We start from the raw sequence: 15,215 nt of genomic DNA, 5'->3' as shown, positions 1-15,215 counted from the left end.
ACCCCCCAAACCAAAAATCCCTCAATCCCTACTTCATATCATGTATACAAATGAACTTGAAATGAAATAGATCTTAGACCTAGCTGCAAAAGCATAATCTATAAAACTTCTAGAAAAAAACATAGGAAGAGTATCTTTTTGAACTTGAATAAGACAATGATTTCTTAGAGGAGGCACAAAAAACACGAACCGTAAAATAAACTCGTTTTTATGAAAATTTAAAACTTCTGTTCTGTGACAGCCTGATTTCAGCTAAACTTTTGAGGATGTGTGAATAATACACCTAGAGCCAAGCTGTCAGGAAAGAGTAACAGTAACCTGGAGAATCCAGGTCCAAAACATCAAGAATAACCTATGGACAATGGAGCCTCCTCAGATTTACTTCAAAACCACCTGTTCCCTGGGCTTTGGCCATTTGCTCAAGTAACCGTCATCCTTTCTCCTAACACCACCAGCTGTCTCAAGTAAAGGGCAGGTTCTGGAATGGCCCCCATCATGCTTGCTTGTGACAGTAGCTGCAGCCAGCTCTAACCCAGCCAGATCCATGGAGGAAGGCTCCAGCTTCACTCATGGCTACCCTGAGAAACTGGGTAACATATCTGGAAAATAAATAGGAAAAACTGGACCAATGAAAGATAGGAGACTGGAAGTAGCCAGCAGATAATTTCCTATCCATTCATCCCCTATGGACTGTTTTGAGGGCTTCTTGGAGGCAATCACATGCAAACAATGAGATGTGTTTTTCTGTGAAGCCTTGCTAGTTCGGTTATCACCTGTATTTGTTTTCCCTCTTTCTTTGACTCACTTTCCTTTTTCCTTCACTCCTGCTGCCCGGGGCTTGTATCTCCCAGTACCTAATAGAACATCTTAATCGGCTTCGTCTCAGGCTTTGTTTTCACAGGCTAAGACAAAATGTAATAAAACCCTATGAGAAAGTCAGTACTGTTATTATAGTCTCATTTTACAAACAAGGAAACTGAGGCCTGGGGAGGTTAGGTAACTTGTCCAAGATCCTGCAGCCAGTAAAACAGAGGAGGCAGAATTTGAACTGTGGCTCCAAAGCCCATGCTCTTAGCAACCCTGCTATTATTCTGTCTGAGGGAGCTTGGTCTGGCTGCCTGTCAGCTTCTTCTTCCTAGACCTTGATTCTGAAGACAAGATCTTGCTCTTATTATGAGTTCTGGCATGTCCAGAGTCCCTGTTTCATAGGAGATTGGTTGTGGGACTTTCTTATTGTATTCGTACTGTGAAAAAAGATCTGAGTCAGTTTAGATGAGGAGCAGTTATAAAACAAAGCATATTAGAAACAGGAGCTCTAGCCATTTGTGACAGCTGGGTAGACAGATACATTCATGCAAGGGAACATTTCTGACAGGGACAAGATTACTCTTCAGGCTGTGATGTGAACTAGGGACCTTCAGACTGCAACTTACTTGCCTGTCACTAGACAGAAGAGAAAGTATGACCTCCCCCTCCTATTCTCCACTTGCTATTAACGTGACAGGTATGTCTTTGATTGCTAACGTGTGGCCGCCAATTCTATCATACTGATGATATATAATAAGGTGGAAGCATCCTTTCCAGTTCCTGTGCATTAAAAAAAATAATAATATATTCAGTTACTCAGTGATAAGTTTTGAAAAGTCAGCTGTGACTTCAGAGCAAGAAGACTGATTTTTGAAGTTTTAAAGCATGTTTATGAGAAAGAAGGTAGAAAGACAATATTGATTCTATAGTTCAGTAAAGCCTTATGAATGATCCACTTTGTAGATCTAAGTTATGTATCCCATGATAGACCCTGGGGATTCAAAAGTGAATAAGACAGGGTTCCTCTTAGGGTGACCAACTGTCTTGGTTTGCCGGGGTCTGAAGGGTTCCCAGGACGCAGGAATTAGAGTTAAAACTGGGAGAGTCCTGGGCACACTGAAACAAGTTGATTACTCCAAGGAGCTCATAGGCTAAAAAGGAAGACAGTTAATGCAAGTGTATGTAGTTATGAAATAGTGTGATATGTGAAATTATGAATTAATAATAATAGCTTTTACTTCTATAGTACTCTCTGTGAGCCAGGAACTCTTTAGAATAATGCCTTTATATGTGTCAGCTCACCAAATCCCATAATAGTCCTGTGAAGGAAGGACCACTATTATCCCCATTTTATGTAGTCAGAAACTGAGGCACCAGTAAGGGGCAGATCTGGAATTCAAAGCCAGGCAACATGGGTCCGTATCTGAGATCTTAACCTCTAAATGCCTAAGGCAAAGAAATAGCATGGAGGGGTGAGTGATTAACTTTGCAAGTGATAGGAGGTGGTCGTGAGAGAAGGGAGTGTGGGGAAATGGATTAGAGAAAGTGATCCCTGAGCAAGATTTTGAACAGTGAATGAGGATTCAACTAGCAGGAAGGAAAGAAAAGGGCATCTAGGTACAATAGGTTAGGACATGGAGATGTGAAATGCCCCTGTGTTGCTGGTAGACCGGTGCCCACAGGAGTACATTTCATCTATCATTCCAAGATCTGGGAAAGAAGCCTGGAGAGGTAACAGGGCCAGGCCGTCAAGGGCTTCGCATGCCACGATAAAGAGTACAGACATCAACTTCACAATGGGGAAGCACTAGAGAACTTTAAGGAAAAGCTGAAACATATTTTTAGAGAATTACTCTGGTAGCATCCAAAAGGTAATTGGAAAGGAAGTGGGTGTGGTGGAACCAGTGACTGAGTATGACCAAGTATGAAACTCTTTAAAAACTCCCTGTGACTTCAACTACAGCATATGACAATGGGGATGGAAAGGACTGGAGAGATTTAAAAAATGAAAGAAGTTAAAAGGACCAAACTTGATTAGATGGAGGGGCTAAAGGAATCAGGGAACCTGAAGATAACTTCTATGAGCTTTGCTTGGTTGATGAGGTGCATAATGTTCCACTAGTAATTGGAAAAAAAAAAAAAAGGGATTCAGGAAGTAGAGTGGATTTAAAAGGAGAAGGATAGTGATTTCAGCTTTCTATGTGACTCTCAAGGGTCTAGAGGAAATCTAGATGGTATTGTCTAATCCAAGCATTCCATAAAGAGAAGGAAATAGCTTGTCCTAAAGGCTCCTTAGTTTTCAGATCAAGAGTGAAATAATTATGAGGGAAGCTCTTGGAGAAAGGTATGAAATAAGTAGAAAACAAAAGAATTAATATAATATTAATACAACATCCTTTGGGTTTCCCCTGAGATGGAAAACACTTAATACATTAATTTACAGTTAGGTACCAGTGGCTTAATTTATTAATTTTCCTAAGAATTTTTTTTTTTACCTTATAAAAGACAGCAATACTTAACTGAATCCTTGATAAAAGAATTTCAGGTACCTTAATCTTAGAGATGGGACAATATTTTTGGCGGGGAGGGGCAAATGAGCCTTTTAGTACTCCTCAAATCGTAGTACATTTTCAGCTGCCGATTTCATGTGCATAGGTATGGGGGTAATTTGAATAACTGAAAGTTGTCCTAAGTTCTATGCGTGCCTTCTACTCATCCTTGAACTAACTCTCCCCAAATATTTGCATGTTTGTTTGTTTCAAAACACTCGAGATCTTCAGTATCTTGGTATCTTAAGTTTAGAAAATCAGTTATTACTGATCAATATGGGAAAAAGTTATTTATATGACCTATTCATTTGAATTCAAAGTTTTTTTTAATGCCATTTTCTAGCTCTATTCTTCCCTTCTAATGTCTTAAGTGTGATCATGCTTCCTTCACGATGCTCTGTATCCCTTAGATGGCAGAAGGAGCATCCATCCCCTGATCCCCACATAAATAGTCACCTGTGGGTTTCTGATGCATGCTTTCTGGATTAAAGTGCATGAACAGTGATCTTGATTACCTATTGCACCCTTTAACAAGAAAGCTTTAGGTAGTATCTCATGGATACGTTAATTGAGCTTAGCGTGTCTTCTTTGAAACGACCAAGAATGGGAGGAATGGAAATCCAGGGAGAGTAAGGCAATTTCCCAAAGACACACCCTTCGTCTTAGCTGGCAACCAGCAAAAGTGCCCTGCCAACCCGACATCTCTAACCACTAGGCAATTCTGTCCCCTTCCTGTTAGAATGCCATCATTTGTGAAACAGTCAAATCATGGGAGAACGACCCTGCTCTTGTGATTGAGGATTGCGTGGCCTGGGGATACTTCCCACTAGGCAAAAAACATCACCCATCTCTCAGATTTCCTAACTTTGGTTTTTATTTAGAGAAGCATGCTACTCACTGTTCTAACATCATCCATCTTTGTCAGCACCCAAGGCCGCAACTTCATGTGAACGGCCAGTGATATACTGCAGATAGAGTTCACCGAAGACATTAAACTCCGTATGACATGTGGACTCTGAGCCCACCAAAGATGGATTGATGCTGCCATAAAGTCTTGCAGTAGGCAGGCAAACAACAGACCAAAGATACTTGGCGGTGGTGGTAGTGGTAGGAAAAGAAAGAGCTTTCTCCGTTCGCTTTCCCCTTCTACAGAGGCTGGCTTACATACTATTTAGGAAATGAAGAAATCAAGTGAATATGGGGGTTTTAGGGGCCCAGCATAGAAAAAACAGCCTAGATTATCAATAATACTTTCAGAAGCCTTGGCTGGGCTAACGACCAGCATAGGTACAAACGGGATACTTAAAATAGCACAATTTGAATCTAGTGCACACTACTAACCATGTAGAATAAAGAAAGGATTTAAGGAACATGGGTACGAAAGTGGCAGTGGATCGAGCAAGGGTTTGCAGGCCGCGTGTCCACTGCGTCTCCCTAGGCAGGTATTCTTAACATTAGTCATGGTGTTATTTATGGGCATGCTGAGCCAGGACGGACAGCATGCTGGCATTCCACTCTGCATGTCTAACCTGCAAACTGGACTTAAGACACCAACATGTCTGGGTTTGTATTCGGGATTATCAGCATGATGGGATCCATCTTTACCTGATCCAACAGGTATTTTATAGGTACTCAGGAACCCGATTAGAAAATGATCTTATACAACAAAAGAATAATTTATTTTTCATCATTAATGCTAATCAGTTATGCAGGCACATAATGTCCTTAAGCTTGCTGCAAACAAAATGCCCAATTATCAGAAATGAGGCTTCTTCATCCCCATCCTTTTGCCTCCTCACATACACGTGTATGTGCTGTCGCAGACCACTGAGTATGTGTTTGTGTGCATTCTTCATGGACCGCCTGCAGCTAAGTTTGGAAGATGCAGGTTTTTTATATCATTTAAACCGCAGCAACACACACACATTTCAAAAACCATCAGTGACTAAGAAAGCCCCACATTCACATGAAGAAAGAAAACAATAAATCTGACTTACCAGTTTAGGTTGTTTGAGGCAGAAGAGGAACAAGTTGTTGGTAATTGTCCAGTGCTTTCATTCAATAAATCACAGTGGCTTTGCTTTCTCCTGTGGCTCAGCCTCTGCGCAAAGCAGGCGAACCTCCTTCCTATTCTGTGTAAAGAATAAAATGCGAACGGGATCACTACAGGCAAAAGCCGAAGTCCATGATCACTAAGCTACTCTTAATGCAAAATAAAAGAGCAAATGATGTACAGGGAGAGAAGGGGAGAGGGAAACAGCTTGGCTCAGAAAGTAGGTGTATTTCTGGACTGCAGCCCCGAGAAGGCTTGATTTTTCAAGCTCTTGTGCATGTAGTAAAAGGATGCCATGACTTCGGTGTGTCTTTAGCCTATTGTATCTGTGAGTTCCATTAAGAACAGAATGCAGGGACAGGCAGCTTCATGTCAAACAAGACTGAGTCAGAACCGACTGTCACTCAAAGATGAGCAAAGGGGCAGTGAGGCAGCCAGTTAGCTTTGCACTATACCAACTGCAGAGAAAGAAATACTGTCTGGCATTCGAGAGCCCATCCAGCAATCTGTGACTGCAAATGTTCTATATCTCTCCTGGGGCTAGTCACCCCCTTACTCCCACAGCTGCCTGGGACCAGAAGCCCACAGGTGGCAGCCACATCCCCTCAATTCAAGGTACCTATGCAATCCTTTACGAGCTCCCAGATGGAGCAAGGAGCACCTTGCTCCCAATCCAGTCAGGGCTGCTCAACCAATGCTCAAGTTTTTGTCTGAGCAGCTTCCAAAAAAGTAGTCTGTAGACCAAGGACTTAGGACACCAAGAGGCTCAGTCTTAGGAGGAAGATTCCTGCGCATCCTCCATGCCAGCCACATGTGGGTATCCCTGGCTACTTTCACGGCATTATGCTTCACATGACTAAATAGACACACAAGTGGGTTTCCTAAAAAGCTGCTTATGTAGGCATTTTTCATGTTTCCTTCTGTAATAAAATGGCAAATGACCTTCACAGGGAGACATTTCTGATTGCGAGCACATATGAATATCACACATACGCGCATGCACGCGCGCGCTCACACACACACACACATACAGATATACACATGTCCCTAGCGACAGCATTAAGAATCTAAAGCTCTATTCAGATTCTCTCTCTCTGCCAAATGAAAGCTTAGCTGCTGTGATGACTTCAGAAATAATTTTGGACCCTTCTAATAGACACTGTGGTCTGTTATTTATACCTGGAGGCGATTCAACTACCCAGATTTGAATGTGACTCTGTAGCAAATCGGGAAAAAAGTCTTGGTGATAAACGAGAGGGTAGAATGTTAATCTTTGATCTGTTGATGAATTAGAATCCTGGGAATGGCATCTTGTATTCCTGAAAATCTGCCCCTTTCTAGAGACAACATCTCACCTGGCAGCTTACTCATTCCTGACAGGTGCTGTTCTGGAGCTGGGATCTGAGTCAAGGCTTAATGACTCACAAAACTTGGACATCTAAAGAAAGAGCTCAGTTTAGCTTTTTCACAATTGTCTTATTTTTTCTTTCTCATATGAAAGCAAAATCTCTCTCTGGAACATATTTTCTCTTTCTCTTCTTGGACTTATTTGTCCATGGAAGCATTGCTATGAGTAATCTAATTTGGGAATATTCATGTGCCTGAGGTTGGTTCAGAAGGCTGTTTTTTTTCTCCCCCAGCCCCCCATCAAGAATTAAATAGGAGTCAGGCTAACTTTTCTCAGTTTAAGCCCAAATGACTGCCATGTAGAACTTTAGCCTTGTCTGTAGAAAAACTTTGACTTTAATGCAGATCTGCTTAAATACCATCTGCTGGCATAAGCCAGGTGACTCCGAGTAATTTTACTAAGGTTAGGGGCTGCCTCGTAGGGGTCATGAGTTCAGTATGCTTTGTAAACCTAAAGGGATGATGCTTCCTGTATTAGGGGCATTGCCTCCTGGTGCTAATGCTCAAATCTGAGTCATTTCATAAACCCACATCCATTGCAGAGGAGATACATTCATTAATCCACTCTTTAGCAGGCATTTATTAAGTACTTAGTAGATTAGATACACTGTGCCAAATACTTTAATGTTACCAAAAGCCTATTGATGAAATATGAAATCTCTGAAATACGTTAGCAAAAATCTCCATAATCTGGCTCTGCCTACCTCTCATCTAATTTCCTGTCACCTTCTTCCTCACCTTCCATGCCATCTTTTTGAATATCTTTCAATTCCTTGGACATGCCATACTCTCTTAATTTCAGAATTCTGCATATATTCTTCTGCTTGAATGTTGTCCCTTTTGTCTAACTCATGTACAGCCTTAGAGTCTTGGCTTAAACCTCAGCTCTAAAGGATATTTTTCTAGCCCCCGGGCTGTGAGGTTCCCTGCTCTGTGGTCTTATAGCACCTTATGCCCTCCCATCATTTTGTTGAACTTACTTGTTTAACATCAGTCATCCCCATCATACTGTAAGAGTTTAAGTGCAAAGTCTTTTTTCTAGTGTCTAGCAGAGTTCCTGGCACACAGAAGGCATTCAGTAAATATTTAGTCACTATTTTGTTGAAGTGTTTAGCATGTATTTGTTGAATGAAAGAATAAACCATTTCAAAGAATAACGGGGGTCTGAGAATTGAAAGGGACCCCAAAGTTCATTTAGTGCATCTAATTTTTCTTGCCAAGTGGCCATCCATTGAAAGCTTTCCTCCTCCGATTATTCCTTCCTGACTAATCTCAGCCCATACTGATTACACACTTGCTTTGCCCCCCACCCCCATCCCTCTTACAGCATGTTCTTGCTTTTTGTTCTCCAGCTGTTTCCTGGAGTTTGTCTCATCTCTATAAACTGGTATTCTCCATAATTCCTAGCATAAGCCTACAATTATTTGATGCTTGATGCATTCAACAGCAAACATTTGAACAGGGTTTTAAATGATCAGAGGCTTGCTTTAGGAAGATTATCCTGGTATGAGGGAAAGGATGGGTTGGACTGCCAGACCTCGACAAGACTCTAATGCTGACCATGGCACGGAGATGGGATTTAAAAGCAGCCTTGCCTTTTCTTCCCCTGCCCCCTCCCCCTTTCCCCCACCCTCCATATCATAATACCAGCGTTCTCATTTGGAACACTGAGAATGTTTGTTCCATACTAGCACTTCCTCACCCAATTCCACCCCCACAGTTGGTTCACTCGCTTTGGTTATTTGTGAACCTGTCTTACTGATTAAAGTTCCTTTGAAGAGAGGGATTGCATTTAAATTATTTTCTATCTTTTTCTTCCAGATCTTGCAGTTCGTATCTTCCAGATAGTAAGTGCTCAACAAATATTAACAAAGGAAAGCGCTTATTATATGCAAAGCATCTGATGAAGCACTGTGGTGAGGAGGGCTTACAAAGATGAATGAGGCATCTTTTCAAAGATAAAAAAGATTTATTTAGTGAGAGAGATGTAACTTATTATAATACAGGGCAGAATTAAATAAGTGCCAAGAAAAAGTATGAGCAATGTGCTTAGGGAGCACAAAAGAATTATTACTTCCTTCTGAGATGCTTATGGAAGATTCACAGAGAAGGATGCATTTGAACTGGAGCTGGAGGAATGAAGATCCCTAGGGATTGAAAAGAAGAGGAGGAAATGAAGTCAATGCACAGAGTTCCTAGAATATTTGGGAAGTGACAGTAGTCCATTTGGGATGGAGTAACTGGTAATGGAGAGACCGAATGGAATTTAGTTTCCAAAAGTAGGCAGGGGCTAGACTGGGGAGTGCTCGAATGCTAAGCGAAAGAGTTTGGACTCTGTCCTGTATGTGATGGAGATGTGAGCAGGAGAATGTCAATGTAGCCGATTAAGATCTCTCCGGTCTAGCCACTGTGGTCCGTGAACTGAAGTGGTAAGAATCTGGAAGCAGGAAGACATTGATGGCGGGGGGTGTGTGTGTGTGTGTGTGTGTGTGTGTGTGTGTGCTGTGAAAACGTAAATAATTAGGAGATGAATACAGGAGGTAGAGGTTCAGGACTTGTCAATGGTACAGATGGGAGCAAGGGAGGAAGTGAGAGAGAGTGAGAAAGAAGCCGACTTTTAAAGTTTTAACCTGTATGATGGCAGATGGTGACATCAGTCGATCCCAGTACACAAACATAGAGATAATTTAGGCATTCACGTCATGGTCTGCGCACCTTTTGAAGATAGAGAAAAGAACAGGAGGCTGAGTTCTTGGAGCCACGTGAATGGCCTGGACTGCTTTGAAGAAGTCATTTAGTAGCAGCTAAAGAAGTCATTTTAGGCCGTGACAGATGAACTACCTCTGGCGACCCACAGGGCCATTTGCAGGGGGATGTGTGTAGAGTTTCATAAGAAAGAGGACTCCCAGGTTAAATGTGAGGATTTGCAGTTTCCCATCTCGGAGTTGTTCAGCTTAGTGGAAAGAACCCCGGTTAGGATGGGGAGTTTGAGTTTGAGTCCTCGAGTTGCTCCTCATCAGCCGTATGACCTTGGGCAAGTTACTTTCTATCATGAGGTCTCAGTTTTCCCACTTGTAAAATGAGGGAGTTGGGCCAGTCAAATTCAAACGTCTCTTTTAGTTCACCGTTCTCCGATTTGCGAGGTGCAACATTTAGAATCTCAGAATATGTATGAAATTAGGCCAAAGCCCACCAATGTCAGAAGCTCCTAATGCCACTCTCTCCTACAAAATTATGCCCATATTTTGAGACTGTCCATATATCATTGCAAATGCTTGTCTGCCCCGTGGTTAGTTCTATGTGGTTTGTTTATAAGACATAAATTTAAATTGATCACTTTTTGATGACCATTTTCTAACAATTTTTCACTTTTTTTTTCAGAAAAGTTTTTTTTGGGGGGGGCGTGCCTTTTCAATGGAGTCTCAAAATTAAATTATGGGAAGAAAGCGGCAGTCCCTTACTGTGGTCAGCAGAGTCTGGCCAGCCTACTTCCGCTCCCTAATCTCCTGACCTTCCTTAGGGCGAGGCTGCTCAATCACGGCTCCAATTCTTTTTTCAAAAATAAAATGTGCTACTTATCGAAAAGCTGCTAAAAAGGAGACAAAAAAATAGGAAAAGAAAACTAACACCCCAGGGTGTATCTGAACATGCTTATTATGTGTGAAGTTGTTAGTAATGAATGTGAAACTGTTCCTCCTCCTCCCTCTCAATTTCTAAGCCCCAAAGAAAAAAGAAAAAAGGGTGGGGGAGGGCAATGGCTATTCAATTCAAAGCAGACCTTTTCAAAAGGTGCAGACTGTTCATAGCCATGGTATTTCTTGATTATTTTGTTTAAAGCACCAGTTGACCTTTCAAACTAAAAGTAAAGGTCCCAAAATACCCTGAGAAACCCTCTTTTGGATTTTTTTTTTTCCCTAAGTTTTGGAGACTAGACTCATGACATTCGAAAAGAGTCTTCAAAAAAGATGGTTCGTATAACTTCCAGTGTGATTTGATGACAGAATATTTATCTGATTGAATCATGTGAGATTTTTCCGGTGCTGCATTTTCGAGAAATGGAATTCTCTTAAGGAGGTTACAAACACTTCACCGACAGCTTTCCAAGAACGGCCTCATACTGCCTCTCGGCAGCCTCTCTCCGGGCTGTAGCACCGATGTGATAATCAGGGTCCCTGCTTCTGAAAAGTCTTCTTGTTCTGGCTGCCACCCTCCTTTCAGTCATCATTAGAATTCTGAAGCTATGAATCCCCTATTGTCTGTGTGAGCCTGGGATCCCCCACACCACGCGGAGGAAGGAATGTGAACCTCCTAGGTCTGGCTCTAAGTCTCAACCTTATCCAGCAGGTCACAAAGCCCCATTTATACACAGCTCCGAAGTTTTATCATAATTCTTTATCTGCGCAGCCCCATAGATCCTCTGGGGCAGTCAGGACACATTCGGTAATGAAGCCCATTTATCCTCATTTTCTCAATTGGCACACTTAAAGTTCTAATATTTATGTTCACACTGTCCTAATTTTGGATGTCAAAGATACTATACTAGACAAGTAGCATTGCCAAAGGATAATTGAGCAGCTCAGAACAGTTCACCGGAGTCTGGATCGTGATGTGATTTGTCATATTACCTTCCAATCATTTCATCACGAATAGTTACTTTTTAATAGCTCAGTGGAAAAAAAAATAATAAACGCTGCCACTGATCAAACGCCTCCTGTGTGCCATGCAGCGCTATCACTGAATTCTCACACCCTACAAAGAGGATTACCCACTTTTTATTGATGAGGGAACTATGGTTCAGAGAGGTTGATTAAATTCTTTATGTGTGCTAAGGGGCTGAGCTCAAACTCCAACCCAGATCTCTGCAAAGTTCCTGGCATTTGTGCCCTCTCCTTTGCCTCTTTCCAGCAAAACGATTTGTGAGTTGCTTTGAATTAGTATAACAGTTATTTTTCATCACAAATAATGAAGAATTATGAACTCAGGGCTGTTAAAATATTTTGGCCAACTGAGTAATAATGAGGTCTGCTCTGATAAGCATTTAGCACAATGTGGGGTGGGAGTAAGAATCTGTGGCATATATTTCACCTATCAATAGGTGGCAGCATTCACCTAAATCTCTCCAAGAGGAATTAGCATAGGTCACTTCTTGCTACCGTCCCCAAGGCCATCTGCATTCTTTGATGCACTGGATTTTATAAAGAATAGCACTTATAATAAGTGGGTTGCTAACTAGATCTTGACCATGCCTCTGTATGGTAAGATTTGGACTGTGGTGGGGTTGTGGGGTGGGGGCGACTATGAGCCATCACAGAGATGTTGGGATCCCTCCCCATTTACATTCAGTTTGGTCATTTCTCTGGGGAAGTCTTTTATCTGCAGCTCAAAGCCCAAGATGATTTTTGTATCTTCGCTTTAAGAGTGTTATGCAGAATTCTCATGTAATTTAAAAATGAAATTGTTAATGCCCTAGGATTTGATAATTTAAGCATTTACAATTCAGAGAAAGAGTTTACTCAGATCAAGACAATAAAGCAATTAGCAGACTGCATGGTTTAGACATGATTTCAAAACCCAATGCACATGTACCCCTACCCATCAAACCATATGAATCTTTACTAGGAAGCATGAAAACCAAAGTTCACGAGGTAAGCAAATGTTCAACAGACATGTCAAAGTGGTCAAGCTAATGAGTCAAAGTACTGAAAGATAAATGACTGCTGAGTTTTAGGCAGACTCTTCCTCTTCCTCTCATTCTTAGGTATTCTCTTCCTCTTTATTTTTTTGTAAAGAAAATCTTAATATCAAAAATATCTATACTGAAATGGATTAGTACGAAATCCATTTCTGTTTTCTAGCTGCCAGTAAGAAAGAGTCTACATAGAAGGATTTACTTTTATAAAGTCAAGAACACAGATGCAGTGGTAAGTAAAAGGATAAGTGAAAGATTCTTAGATCTATCTTAATGTTGATGTCTCCATTTTTATTTGGGATACTTGGAACTGATCCTTATCAGTGATGACCAAGAATACTTGGAAATCAGATAAGATAGGGCGTCCTAACTCTCAGAACTAAGAAGTAGACTCAAGAAAGATTCTTAGGAAACCAGATTCTCTCAAAAGAATTCAGACTGGATGGTGGGTGAAGGCCGAAGTCTTTGGAGATGGCATATTAACTTTCTTTTTTCTGTTCCCAGATAGAATGAATGTCTCTTCTCTCACTGTAGTATTTGTAACTCTGTTAGCCCTCTCAGCACAGTTTAACTTTGTTAGAGTTACTTGGGGTTCTGCTTTCCTGACTAGATTGTGAACTCTGTGAGGGCAGGACTCAGGCCTCACTAACCTTTGACTTTGCCTCTCAGCTCAATACATATATGTTTAATTGAACTGAATTAGAGAGAACTCAAAGGAGTGCATTTTATTCTTTTGTCCTTAGCTTTAAAGAAAAATGACAGCTTTGGCGTTGGATATTACACATGGATCACATTTCTTGTTTCTCGTCTAGTTCTTCCACTTCAGTGGAAGTGGCTGTAGGCGGATCATGCCAAAGCCCACCCCACCCCTGTAACCATTAATTAACTAATTTTATGTCCTGGGCAGGGCCACCTTATTTTCTAGAATGCCCCAGGCATATGAAGGTTAAATGCAGAGGCAGGCAAACAAGTCATTCATTACAAGGGACATTAAGTGACCCACATCTAGTGTATCATTTCGATCACTAATGTTTCCTGCCTTTGTGGTTTGGAGACCCAACCTGCACCGAAAAGTTGAACACTACAATGCTGTTTCCTAATGGTAGCTCTCATTGTTTCCCATATTAGGGCAAAGGTGAGCATGAGGGGAGACATTCATCTTCAAAGACTTACAAAATTACTCCCAACCTATTAAGCATATCAGGAGATACTGCCATGCTCGGGAAATGAATTACTCAGCTGAATATCACAAGCATAATGAAGTTGTCAGCAGCAACAGTGCAAATGTAGATTGTCTGATTATGTGTTGACCGTGCTAGCCATTCAGGCACACACTGGGGAGGAAATTGTCATACTGTTCACCACATTCTCAGCTCCATTCTCAGCCACGGTGATAAAACTGATATCTCTAGAAGCACATGGAAAACAACAACAAACCAGAAAGAGCACCCTCTTATTTCCAGCATGGCTGCAGTCTCTCCCCTCCAGGGGCTCAAATCTGTCATCTTCTTTTTAAAAAATGACCGTGACAAGAAGAGTAAGTTTAGATTCTGTTCCTCCAAACAAACATTTCACAATGGGCTTCCTTGGCCTTTGTCAACTTCAAAATAAGCAGGAATTTAGCAAGGAAGGTTTAACTACGTGGGTGGGACTTGCACCTTTCTTATGAGTCAAAGATGAAGGCAGTTTGCATCGTTCCTTTCTGCAGAAGGATCTGACTAGGTGATATCTCTTGATTTTTCCCTGGCTTTTTAAAAAAACACTTTTAGCTTTCTCTTTTATTAATTCAGGAGGTCAAACTAGATCTCAAAGGCCACTTACGGCTCTAACATGCTGTGGTATCAAAAAGTTACTAGAGCACTTAGCTCAAAAAAGAGTATCTCTGCCACAAAGACAAAATGATTTATTTCTACCCAGCTACTTGGTTTGTATTGGAAATATGTTCTGATACTTCAGAACAAATACACCTGATCTTTCTTTCCCTAGAGTGCACAGAAATCTGCTTTAAACATGTGTTATTTATCAGGAATGTTTGCTTTAAAAAAAAAACAACTGATGTAGACGTGTCTCACTCATTAATAGAATCCTATATCTATTTGAGTTTTCTTTGGATAAAGCCAAGAAGATGTTTCTACTGGTGGAACTGGTGTTTTTTACACACTTACCATATTGTACAAGAGCAGTTGATTACCCTGGGTGGCCCCCACTCAGTGGGTAGTGATTTGCATGAGTAATCTGGGTAGTTTTGGTGGTCAGTCAAGCTGTAGAGAAAATTCTCCTCCTTCCACCCTCATTTATTTTTTTTCTATCGAGTGCCAGCCAAAAGGAGTTCACATAAGCTCTTCCAGGAACATTTCTGTTTGGAGTTTGCGTCCAGGTATAAGTTGAAATCTAGGCCCCTAAGTCTAAATTTCAGAAAGGTTCCTTTTCCTCTTGGTTAAGTGATAAATAAATAAATCTCCAAAGAGGTCTTCTCTCTTTTCCAGGTTTTCTTTCTCCATTTACTTTGTGGCCCGGGAGTTCCGTAGACGATAATCGTAGACGATAATTTGTCAGTCTCCTGACAAATTGCCCACCTTCCTACCTCCACAAGAAATACGTCACCGATTGACCAATGGTTTATCTCCATAACTACAAGACATCAAACCTTAGTATAGAAGAGAGAATCTTTTGTAATTAACCACAGTGAGAATTCAAAATACTAAGGTGA

General features: G+C 41.2%; 1 protein-coding gene across 1 annotated transcript in view; it reads right to left on the bottom strand.

Moving 5' to 3' along the window:
* ANKFN1 (ankyrin repeat and fibronectin type III domain containing 1) overlaps positions 1-15,215 on the bottom strand; it is a 318,100-nt gene that overhangs the window by 142,846 nt on the left and 160,039 nt on the right. The window contains exon 3 of the mRNA XM_039885708.1: positions 5,354-5,488. The gene's annotated coding sequence lies outside the window, so the exon portion shown is untranslated. The remainder of the gene's footprint in view (positions 1-5,353; positions 5,489-15,215) is intronic.

This window comes from Pteropus medius, unplaced genomic scaffold, assembly GCF_902729225.1.
Source record: "Pteropus medius unplaced genomic scaffold, Ma_sr-lr_union100, whole genome shotgun sequence".
Taxonomy (NCBI): Eukaryota; Metazoa; Chordata; class Mammalia; order Chiroptera; family Pteropodidae; genus Pteropus; species Pteropus medius.
This window is presented reverse-complemented; position numbering and strand designations above follow the sequence as displayed.